General features: G+C 43.4%; 1 non-coding gene across 1 annotated transcript; it reads right to left on the bottom strand.

The window, feature by feature from the left end:
- Positions 1-3,491: 3,491 nt before the first annotated feature.
- Positions 3,492-3,566, bottom strand: Trnat-ugu (transfer RNA threonine (anticodon UGU)). The gene has a single exon. It is a non-coding gene; the product is annotated as a tRNA-Thr (tRNA).
- Positions 3,567-13,088: the final 9,522 nt, after the last annotated feature.

The following is a 13,088-nucleotide window of genomic DNA, read 5'->3' as shown; positions in this document are numbered from 1 at the left end:
TTCTAACCTACTTCCCCGATTAAGGCATCTGACATTGCACGCTCCGATCTGTAAAACGCCAGTTTTCTTTCTCCTGATAACAACGTCCTCCTGGGTAGTCCCCGCCCGGAGATCCGAATGGAGGACTATTTTACCGAAGAGGACGACATCATCATTTAGCCGTAGAGTAAAGCTGCATGCCCTCGGGAAAAATTACGGATGTAGTTTTCCCTTGCTTTCAGCCGTTCGCAGTAGATTAGATTAGATTAGATTTACTTTAATTCCAATTGATCAGTAGTGAGGAGGTCCTCCAGAATGTAGAACATGTCAGAAAAACAATAATGTATGACAGATACTTACAACTCAAACAAGTAAGCTAATGTACTATTCCACAGGTCCCAAGTGAAATGATCGTAATTTTTTATAGTGAACACTATATGAAAGAATCATTTTACAAACACTAATGCACTGAATTTAAAATAAAAAGTATTTTTAATTATAAGAAAATATTTATGTAATAGAACTAATATAATACTTATTTACAATGAACACATTACTGCACTGAAATGGTGCAGAAGTTAGATTGTACATATATATACAAATCATCGAAGGAGTAGAAAGAGGTGGCCACCAATAAATCCCTTAGGCTTCTCTTAAACTGAATTTCATTGGTTCTTAAGCTTTTTATGGCATAGCAAATCCGTTTTGGTTAATGTTACAAGACCATATCATTCAATCATCCCGACGGTCGCCCCTGCACCGACTGAAAATGCTGCCCTCTTCAGGAACTACAGGTTTGTCTGGCCTCTCAATAGATATCCTAAATACGAAATAATACCAAAATCTAATCGTAATGTTCCAAATATGAGATGTAAACATACAACAACGAAATGACCAAGCACTATTTTAGGGGGAGTGGGGGAGGGGGGGGATTGGGGATGGGGGGGGGGTAGAACGCGTTTTTACGGGCTCCGTAATTTGTTGTATCACTTAAACTGCACATTTGCTTGTGTAATACACGAATTGAACTTCGTAATGCTCTGAATACGAGAAGTAAACACACAACATGGCCAAAGAAAATGATGGACAAGCTTTCTACACACGTCTAGAAAATATTTTCTCTGCACAAACATAAAATTATTAATTAAAATACAAGTGGCACCATCGTCGTAACCTAATTGTCGTATGATGATTATGAGGTCCCATACTCCGAGGAGCGTAGAGTACGATGCGGCAGACCCGCACCTGTGTACTAGGCAAGGTCCTAGTGGAGGTGGTTTACCATTGCCCTCCTCCGACCGTAATGAGGATGAATGATGATGATGAAGACAACACAAGAACACCCAGTTATCACGAGGCAGGAAAAATCCCTGACCCCGCCGGGAATCGAACCCGGGACCCCGAGCGCAGGAACCGAGAACGCTTCCGCAAGACCACGAGCTGCGGTCCTGTAACATTAAAAAAATACACATCGCTCGCGATGAGATTTCATATTGAATTGTTGAAGGTAGAGGCCTGCATGGTGCTGTATGTGAACAAAATGTTCACACAGCAGCGCGGTTGGTTCTTGTACCGTTCGCCGCACGAATAAGATGCTTAGCGTGTTAGGGGTCCTTAATCATCCTCTCCGCTTCGTTTTTCGTTTGACACAGCTCTCCCTCAGTCTAACTATGTTTCAGCTTATTACTTGCCCCTTCTCCTCTCTCGTGTTGAACACCCAAGAGTTTGCAACACTTCTCGCAGACATGACACCAACCAACCAATGCTTCATTTCCTCAGTTTCAGACATCGTACTCTGAAGCGTTTACACCAGCACATTATGCCAACTTCATACTTTCACGCTCTCCATATGTTGTCCCAACAAAATTTCAACCACCTCCGCTTACCTGGCCACGAAATTATCTCATAGATACACCCACCCTTCCATGTTTAACATAACACTCTTTTTCCGCTACTTGGCGGCCTTATACATTACCTAAGTTTATACCACTCCTTCCAACAGCTTGTTATGAAGTCATCATCCTCACCATTCCCATCCTACATCCTTTGCATCCATCTTCCTTCCCAAAACTTCATCATTCACTGTTCCCAAATTAAACAAATCCCGTTTTCGATTACACCTACTCCCTGAGAGTCTCACAATTGTGCAACAACATTATAAACAACAATCGCTAACACCGTTCATAAAAATAAACATTTATCTTTTAAGGAAAATTCAAGAATTCCTCGATATTTTAACTTATAAATCAACTGAAATTTTGTGCACATAATGTCATATAGCTCACATTTATGAAACACAAATAGTTGTTGGTGAAATGATCCTTTATTCATTCCCAGTTTCGATCAAATCATTCATCATCAGGCAACTTCGTTGGCATCAGCCTTTATAGCGTTACTATTGCTGTGACGTCAACAAAAATGAAACTAAAAGCCATCCTACATAGCTACCGTTTGTAGTAAAATGCGTTAATACAGTTAAACACTCCTGTCTAGAATGCGCTCTGAATTCTTATGCAAAACATGTAGACTGAGCATGCAGCCTGACAACAGACAGTGAACTAACATTATTTAACTGTATTAATGTATTTTATTGTAAATGATGATGACGCAGCTTGGTTATTTTATTTTATATTTATTGATGACATAACAAGAATGATGCCATAAAGGTGACGATCACGATTTTATGTTGCCTGATGATGGTCGATTTCGTCGAAACTGCTAGAGAAACAAGGCGCTTTTTTTGGCAGCGTTTGGAGGGTCATAAATGTTACTTTCTTATATAATTTAGCGCCTTTTAATGTTTTAATGATTTTTACTTTTTCATCAATTGCTGAAGAGTGCATGTTTTGTTGCCGACAGCCCACTCCGCAGCGTATGGCTTGTGGCGATGAAGTAACAAAACCAAATGAAACTGCACACACGTCTTTTTCTTCTTAAACCAACTGCATCAGATGATACCGAGTGAGATAGCGTAGTGTTTAGCACACAGGAGTCGCATTCTGGAGGACGACGGTTCAATCCCGCGCTCGGCCATCCTGATTTAGGTTTTCCGTGATTTCCCTAAATCGGTTCAGGCAAATGCCGAGACTGTTCCTTTGAAAGGGCGCGGCCGACTTCCTTCCTCAAACTCTCCTAATTCGATGAGACCAATGACCTCGCTGTTTCGTCTCTTCCACCAAATCAACCAACCAAACATCAAACGACGAGCAGTAGTTGCTATTCCATTTAAACAGTGCGACATGCTCAGCTCGCAAATGCGCGTTTCAGTAAATGAATACATAGAATTCAGTTTCTAACGAATGGAAGGCTCTTAAACGAAGGGCTTATTTCAATAGTGGTACAAGTCCATTTTTGTTCATTCTGAGATACAGAGTCCTAAAGTTAAATGAGCGCTGAAATATCTACAGTTGAGATACCAGAAATATTCAATTATATATGAAATGATAATTAAATTGACACCCTAGCTGCAAGCAGGCGTTGATACATTTCATTGGGGACATGTTGAAAATGTGTGCCCCGACCGGGATTCGAACCCGGGATCTCCTGCTTACATGGCAGACGCTCTATCCATCTGAGCCACCACGGGCACAGAGGATAGTGCGTCTGCAGGGAATTATCCCTTGCACGCCCCCCGTGAGATCCACATTCCCAACATGTCCACAATACTACATTCGTAGTGCGCCTAATAGATGGTTGCCCATCATACTCATTACAGATTAATCTACCAAGTCCCGTACGAGTTCGGGCATAGCGTGTGCGTTCGCACAAGAAGGTCAAAGGCCGGGAACCCATATTTTTAACTATATATGACGGTAGTATCTGTTCCCGAAAGAACAGTTACCGTCGATGACCATGCAGCTTTGCTAGAAATGAAATGATAATTAAATTGACACCCTAGCTGCAAGCAGGCGTTGATACATTTCATTGGGGACATGTTGAAAATGTGTGCCCCGACCGGGATCTCCTGCTTACATGGCAGACGCTCTATCCATCTGAGCCACCGCGGGCACAGAGGATAGTGCGTCTGCAGGGACTTATCCCTTGCACGCCCCCCGTGAGATCCACATTCCCAACATGTCCACACCACTACATTCGTAGTGCGCCTAATAGATGGTTGCCCATCATACTCATTACTCGTGGCAGATTAATCTACCAAGTCCCGTACGAGTTCGGGCATAGCGTGTGCGTTCGCACAAGAAGGTCAAAGGCCGGGAACCCATATTTTTAACTATATATGACGGTAGTATCTGTTCCCGAAAGAACAGTTACCGTCGATGACCATGCAGCTTTGCTAGAAATGAAATGATAATTAAATTGACACCCAAGCTGCAAGCAGGCGTTGATACATTTCATTGGGGACATGTTGAAAATGTGTGCCCCGACCGGGATCTCCTGCTTACATGGCAGACGCTCTATCCATCTGAGCCACCGCGGGCACAGAGGATAGTGCGTCTGCAGGGACTTATCCCTTGCACGCCCCCCGTGAGATCCACATTCCCAACATGTCCACACCACTACATTCGTAGTGCGCCTAATAGATGTTTGCCCATCATACTCATTACTCGTGGCAGATTAATCTACCAAGTCCCGGTCGGGGCACACATTTTCAACATGTCCCCAATGAAATGTATCAACGCCTGCTTGCAGCTAGGGTGTCAATTCAATTATAATTTCATTTCTAGCAAAGCTGCATGGTCATCGACGGTAACTGTTCTTTCGGGAACAGATACTACCGTCATATATAGTCAATTATATATACTTGAGTATCTCAATTGCAGATTTTTCAGCGCTCATTTAGCCTTAGGGCTCTGTATCTCAGAATGAACAAAAATGGACTTGTACCACTATTGAAATAAACTCTTCAAATGCAGTCTCAAACGATACTCAGACAATGTGTGTCACATGGTAGCTGGTCTTAGTAGACAACTGACATGGCAAAGAGAGTAGTTCGTGGTGATGATGAGATAGATTTACACAAGTTTGTCGATAGCGTTTTCAATGGTGATAATGAAGTAAGTGGTTGGTGTTTCAGTGAGTCTGATTCTGAAGAACCGCAAGCAGTAGTTGAAAGTATCCTTGAATATCAGATGGGAATGGGTGGTGTAGACTTTCAAGGCCAGATGGCAGCTCTCTTTCCCATCTTGCGAAGCACAGTCACGAGTCAAAGAAAAGATTTTTTTTTCCTTTATTCATATATTTATTTTTAAATCTTTCACTGTGTAACACAAGATCAGAGGAAAGAAGTCCGCAGCTCGTGGTCCTGCGGTAGGGTTCTCGCTTCCCGCGCACGGCGTCCCGGGTTCGATTCCCGGCGGGGTCAGGGATTTTCTCTGCCTCGAGATGACTGGGTGTTGTGTGTGTCTTTCGTCCTCATTCACTCGAAAGTCGCCGTAGTGGCGTTAAAGTACTTGTGGAACGGCGGCCGAACCGCCGATGCCATGCGCTCATTATTGTTAGAGGAAGAAAAACACCCGCTACACGAACTTAGGACCGACGCTATACAGCAACTGGTATGTCCTGTGATACTTGAGAGGAGGACGAAGTGGAAGCGCACGACTGTGTAAAAGTGTGGTGCTGTAGATTTTGAAGACTATTTTGAAGTCTACCGTACTCAATGAACATACCAGCTGACATGTATTAAATATGATTTCACTGAAACCAGTAGGGTATTTAAGAGGCTCCAGAACGCCCTATACTTGCAATGTTAAAATAACGCTTATAAATTACATCTTTCCTCACAAAGTATTTGAGGTAGGAAGTTGAACTTTTTACAGATTATTTATTGGAATATGGGCTACAACTTAACACAGGGATTTTACAAAATTTTAGTTCAGTTATTAAAGATGATTTTTTTCAATTGTAATGAAAATTCACAACATTTTTTGCAATTTTTTATTTATTTATTCAAAAATATACAGTTTTTTGGAAAAAGGCTGTGTTAAATTATGCAGAAGGTACTGTGTAACATTTACTGAAAGTTTGAAACAAATATGTTTGCAAGATCCTTAGAAAACATGTAATTAGTATGAGAAAATAAAAGTTTTGGGAATCGAGCGACAAAGATTGGATTAACTTTTTAGTGCATTCCAGGTCCATAGGATGGATTATCTTCATCCTCTGCAAACTCCTCCTCCAGCTTCCTCTTGTTCCTCCTCCTGTTTACTCTTGCTTGTATTTCTAGACTCTTTACAGCCCTGTCTGCAGCCCGAAGGCGTTCCTTGTCTAAAGCAAGCATCGCTCGTACCATGTTAGAACCTATCTTCATTCCCATATTTCTAAATACCTTGCACCTTACAATGTTGCCATCATTGAAAGTCGCAACAGCATCATACACACCAAAGTGAAGTGTTTCTATTCCAACAAATACAGTCCTGGGGATTCTCGACCATATAACACTATTTACACTTTCATTGGGGTTTTGAGTTTTTTCGTGAATACACTTTTTCAACAGTTCAGGTGCTGCTAAGTCTCTCAAAATAGGTTAGCCACAACACATACTTTATCTCACATCACTAAAATGTACCTGATGAACACGGACGTTAATAATAACACCATTTGACAGCAGTTTAGCAGCGCCACAGTGGGTCACGCCCATGTAGAACACATTTCAAAAAAAATTTAAAAATAGTTGTAGTCTTCGGAATTGAATAAATTATATATCTATTAAAAGGTAATAGTCTGCAGATTCAGAAAACGCAAAAAAGTAAAAATTGAACTTTTCATGATTTTGAGCCTTTCCGGAGCCCCTTAAATACGACGTAATTAGGTTAGTTAATTCATAGGAGGAAGACAACTTGAGCCTGATAGGCTCCCAGAATGACTCTAGGTCAGCAAGTCGCTGCAGTCACATTAGAGTACCGTGTTGAATCACTGTGTTCTTAAAGAACAGCTTTTTCGCGACTGCACTTGCAGGGGATTCAATTTGAAGATGACGGCCCTCCTACGCATAGGCCCGAGGCAGCGCCGTCTGTGGAGCGAACGCTGAGTCAGCTCTCCATCAAAAACAAATTACTGAAAATTGCGCACACGCGGAACTCACCAAACACTTGTAGCGCCTTCAGGGCGCCTGTTTCTATTCTCCGCACGTCGTTATTCCCTTCCGTCGAAAGTGAAGACATCTCTTCAGAGATGACGTACTGTGCCGGACAAGTGGATGCACTCCAAGCTGCCACGCGCGCAAAGACTGCGAATGGAACGACTCGAAGATGTTGTTGTTGTTGTTGTTGTGGTCTTCAGTCCCGAGACTGGTTTGATGCAGCTCTCCATGCTACTCTATCCTGTGCAAGCTTCTTCATCTCCCAGTACCTACTGCAACCTACATCCTTCTGAATCTGCTTAGTGTATTCATCTCTTGGTCTCCCCCTACGATTTTTACCATCCACGCTGCCCTCCAATACTAAATTGGTGATCCCTTGATGCCTCAGAACACGTCCTACCAACCGATCCCTTCTTCTGGTCAAGTTCTGCCACAAACTTCTCTTCTCCCCAATCCTATTCAATACTTCCTCATTAGTTATGTGATCTACCCATCTAATCTTCAGCATTCTTCTGTAGCACCACATTTCGAAAGCTTCTATTCTCTTCTTGTCCAAACTATTTACCGTCCAGGTTTCACCTCCACACATGGCTGCACTCCATACAAATACTTTCAGAAATGACTTCCTGACACTTAAATCTATACTCGATGTTAACAAATTTCTCTTCTTCAGAAACGCTTTCCTTGCCATTGCCAGTCTACATTTTATATCCTCTCTACTTCGACCATCATCAGTTATTTTGCTCCCCAAATAGCAAAACTCCTTTACTACTTTAAGTGTCTCATTTCCTAATCTAATACCCTCAACATCACCCGACTTAATTCGACTACATTCCATTATCCTCGTTTTGCTTTTGTTGATGTTCATCTTATATCCTCCCTTCAAGACACCAGCCATTCCGTTCAACTGCTCTTCCAAGTCCTTTGCTGTCTCTGACAGAATTACAATGTCATCGGCGAACCTCAAAGTTTTTATTTCTTCTCCATGGATTTTAATACCTACCCCGAATTTTTCTTTTGTTTCCTTTACTGCTTGCTCAATATACAGATTGAATAACATCGGGGAGAGGCTACAACCCTGTCTTACTCCCTTCCCAACCACTGCTTCCCTTTCATGTCCCTCGACTCTTATAACTGCCATCTGGTTTCTGTACAAATTGTAAATAGCCTTTCGCTCCCTGTTTATTACCCCTGCCACCTTTAGAATTTGAAAGAGAGTATTCCAGTCAACATTGTCAAAAGCCTTCTCTAAGTCTACAAATGCTAGAAACGTAGGTTTGCCTTTCCTTAATCTTTCTTCTAAGATAAGTCATAAGGTCAGTATTGCCTCACGTGTTCCAGTATTTCTACGGAATCCAAACTGATCTTCCCCGAGGTCGGCTTCTACTAGTTTTTCCATTCGTCTGTAAAGAATTCGTGTTAGTATTTCGCAGCTGTGGCTTATTAAACTGATTGTTCGGTAATTTTCACATCTGTCAACACCTGCCTTCTTTGGTATTGGAATTATTATATTCTTCTTGAAGTCTGAGGGTATTTCGCCTGTTTCATACATCTTGCTCACCAGATGGTAGAGTTTTGTCAGGACTGGCTCTCCCAAGGCCGTCAGTAGTTCCAATGGAATGTTGTCTACTCCGGGGGCCTTGTTTCGACTCAGGGCTTTCAGTGCTCTGTCAAACTCTTCACGCAGTATCGTATCTCCCATTTCATCTTCATCTACATCCTCTTCCATTTCCATAATATTGTCCTCAAGTGCATCGCCCTTGTATAGACCCTCTATATACTCCTTCCACCTTTCGGCTTTCCCTTCCCTGCTCAGAACTGGGTTTCCATCTGAGCTCTTGATGTTCATACAAGTGGTTCTCTTATCTCCAAAAGTCTCTTTAATTTTCCTGTAGGCAGTATCTATCTTACCCCTAGTGAGATACGCCTCTACATCCCTACATTTGTCCTCTAGCCATCCCTGCTTAGCCATTTTGCACTTCCTGTCGATCTCATTTTTGAGACGTTTGTATTCCTTTTTCCCTGCTTCATTTACTGCATTTTTATATTTTCTCCTTTCATCAATTAAATTCAGTATTTCTTCTGTTACCCAAGGATTTCTACTAGCCCTCGTCTTTTTACCTACTTGATCCTCTGCTGCCTTCACTCCTTCATCCCTCAAAGCTACCCATTCTTCTTCTACTGTATTTCTTTCCCCCATTCCTGTCAATTGTTCCCTTATGCTCTCCCTGAAACTCTGTACAACCTCTGGTTCTTTCAGTTTATCCAGGTCCCATCTCCTTAAGTTCCCTCCTTAAGTTCCCACTCGAAGATAGACGAACATAATTACCCTGTATCTGTATTGTGAAACGATCCGCCTCCCAGGAATCAGGAAGCTGTCCTGTACTTCAAACACATCTCATGCGTGCTGTCGCATATACTATTGTTCAAAAGTATCTGGAGATCAAGTCTTCTTTTAATGTTCAACCCTGAGATTGGTTTGCAGCAGAACGCAGTTTCTCTCTTCTGTCTGCCTGCCACTTCATTTCCACGTATGTGTTAGATCCAACGTCATTCATGATCTGTTGGATGTATGATATCCTTGGTCGCCTCCGCTGATTCCTTCCCTCAATAGCTCCTTCTGCTATTGTTCCAATGATGTTGTTGTGTCGTAGGATGTGCCTTACAAGATTGTCTCTTCTTGTTTGGATGTGCCTCCACAGAGATCTGGCTTCCTGTACTCTTCCAAGCACATCTTCATTTGTTTCTTTGTCTCTCCAGCTGATCTTCATCATCCTTCTATAGCACCACATCTCCAGGGCCTGTATCCGTCTTCTCTCTTCTCTTCTCTTCCAATTGTCGAAGTTTCACATCCGTATAGAGCCACACTCCAAACGAAACCTTTCATGATACGTTTCCTTATTTTCAGACTGATGTTTTTGCTGGTGAGTAAGTTCCTTCTCCGATTACATGCAGTTTCGGTCTTTTGTATTCTGCTCGCAATTTCTTTCCGGCTTCTACCATCCCTTGTGATTTTGCTTCCAGGTAAGTAAATTCCTCTATCACTTCCAGCTCCTCTCTTCCAATTCTCATTTTCAGAGGTTCGTATTCTGCTCCTCTACTGCATACCATCACTTTAGTCTTTTTCTTGTTTATTCTCATTCCATACTGATTGTATATTATTTTTTCCATTGTTCTAAGGACTTCCTCCAGATCTTCTTTTGCCTCCGTGACTAGCAATATCACCTGCATAACGTAGCATGTCTATCTTCCGCCCATTAATTTTGATCCCCACCTCAGTAGTTTCTCGAACTTGGACTATAGCTTCCCGGATGTAAGCAGGAGATCAAGTAGAGGACAGTAATATAAGGAGTGACCAGTCTTTGCCTTTATGACGGCTTGAACTCTGTTAGGGACACTGTGGATGACGTGTCTGAAAGCCTGTGGAGGAATGACAGCCACTCTGATTCAAAAGCCCAACTCAGAGAAGATAGTAACGCTGGGTGCTGGGGACTGGAGCGAGGTTCTAACTCATCCCAAAGCTGTTCCTTTAGGTTCAGGACGGGATTTTGGGCAGGAATGTTACTGTCCAGAAACCGTTGCCTCACAGATGCTCCCTTACGACAGGGTGCAAGGCTGATGCGAGACATCATCTCCGAAATGTTTCTCTACTGTACACAGTACAGAATGCTGTGAAATGTGCTCACATCCCTCCCCATTTAGGATCTTCATAAGCGCAATAAGGGGAGCACACGCTAACAACGACAACCCCCATACCGTAATACCACCTCCACCGTACTTCAAAGTTGTCACTTCACACGATGGCAGGCGACGTTCTCCAAGTATTCGCCGTACGATGTGCTTAATACGCAATACGTCAGCGTCCCTCGTATTGGTCAGGCGTGGTCGACTGGAGCATTTCGACGAGTACACCTGCCCTCGCGTTCCCATGCAGTCCAATATCGGGCTTCTGTCACTTCTGAATGGCACGCGAATCTGGATATTGCATGATTCAACCACCCGGCCAAATGGTGATTCACAGTGAGGTGCCATTCAGAAGTGCTGATAACCCTCTCCCACGAGTATGCGGCATCTCCGTGATCTGCAAAGTAATGACTCAACATCTGGTGCTGTTCGCTCCCCTTGTGTATCCTACGACTAAGAAAACTAAACTCGAACAACATTAACGCACTCCAGTGGCCGCTCAATCTGTCATTGAGAACTGCAACTCTAATCATTTACATATCCGCCTCTGATATATACATGTACGGAGTTACATTAGCATCCGACTAAGTCTTCTAGGTGCTTAACTTTTTTTGTCAGACATTATGTGTGTTTTATGCCAGTGGGGCAAAAATATCCTTAATAGCACCACACGAAATAACTAAAGTAATTAGAATTACACGTATAAGCACTTCCACAGAGTCTTACTTCCTGTGCGTCAATACGTAATGCTGCGCCTTAGGGAATCACCGACACACACAGAACTGCACTGCACAAGGCCAGTGTAAATCAATGCGAACGACGCCTCACCGTCGGAAGGCAAGGCCAGGCACAGCAGGGGCGTTTCAAAGTGTAAGAAAGCGTGCTTTCGTAATCGCCTTTACTTCGTCTAAACTTAACTTCCATTTCGCGTTGCACCCGTCCCACAAAACACGTGAACAGAGGTGACAAAAGCCATGGCACAGAGACATTCACGTGCACAGGTATAAATTGACAGTGCATTGACGAAGCTCTCATATATACTTCTGTGATTCTGGTGAAAGGATTTTCGACATGATTATGGCCATATAAATGAAATTAAATGACTTCGAGCGCGGAATGGCAGTGGGAGCTACGCTACTGGCCATTAAAATTGCTACACCAAGAAGAAATGCCGATGATAAACGGGTATTCACTGTACAAATATATTATACTAGAACTGACATTTATTACATTTTCACGTAATTTGGGTGCATAGATCCTGAGAAATCAGTACCCAGAACAACCACTTCTGGCCGTAATAACGGCCTTGATACGCCTGGGCATTGAGTCAAACAGAACTTGGATGGCGTGCACAGGTACAGCTGCCCTTGCAGCTTCAGCACGATACCACAGTTCATCAAGAGTAGTGACTGGCGTATTGTGACGAGCCAGTTGCTCGGCCACCATTGACCAGACGTTTTCAATTGGTGAGAGATTTGGAGAATGTGCTGGTCAGGGTAGCAGTCGAACATTTTCTGTACCAGAAAGGCCCGTACAGGTCCTGCAACATGTGGTCGTGCATTATCCTGCTGAAATGTAGGGTTTCGCAGGGATCGAATGAAGGGTAGAGGCCGGCCAGGGTGGCCGAGCGGTTCTAGGCGGTACAGTTCGGAACCGCGCGACCGCTACGGTCGCAGGTTCGAATCCTGCCTCGGGCATGGATGTGTGTGGTGTCCTTAGGTTAGTTAGGTTTAAGTAGTTCTAAGTTCTAGGGGACTGATGACCTCCGCTGTTAAGTCCCATAGTGCTCAGAGCCATTTTAACCATTTTTTTGAAGGGTAGAGCCACGGGTCGTAACACATCTGAAATGTAACGTCCATGCGAACAAGAGGTGACCGAAACGTGTAACCAATGGCATTCCATACCATCAGGCCGGGTGATACGCCAGTATAGCGATGGCGAATACACGCTTCCAATGTGGGTTCACCGTGATGTTGCCAAACACGGATGCGACCATCATGATGCTGTAAACAGAACCTAGATTCATCCAAAAAAATGACTTTTTGCCTTTCGTGCACCCAGGTTCGTCGTTGAGTACACCATCGCTGGCGCTCCTGTCTGTGATGCAGCGTCAAGGGCAACCGCAGCCATGGTCTCTGAGCTGATAGTCCGTGCTGCTGCAAACGTCGTCGAACTGTTCGTGAAGATGGTTGTTGTCTTGCAAACATCCCCATCTGTTGACTCAGGGATCGAGACGTAGCTGCACTATCCATTACAGCCATGCGGATAAGATGCCTGTCATCTCGACTGCTAGTGATACGAGGCCGTTTGGACCCAACACGGCGTTCCGTATTACCCTCCCGAACCCACCGATTCCATATTCTGCTAACAGTCATTGGATCTCGACTTA

This window comes from Schistocerca cancellata, chromosome 1, assembly GCF_023864275.1.
Source record: "Schistocerca cancellata isolate TAMUIC-IGC-003103 chromosome 1, iqSchCanc2.1, whole genome shotgun sequence".
In the NCBI taxonomy this organism is placed as follows: Eukaryota; Metazoa; Arthropoda; class Insecta; order Orthoptera; family Acrididae; genus Schistocerca; species Schistocerca cancellata.
Note: the sequence above shows the minus strand (reverse complement) of the source record. Positions and strands in the feature narration are given on the sequence as shown.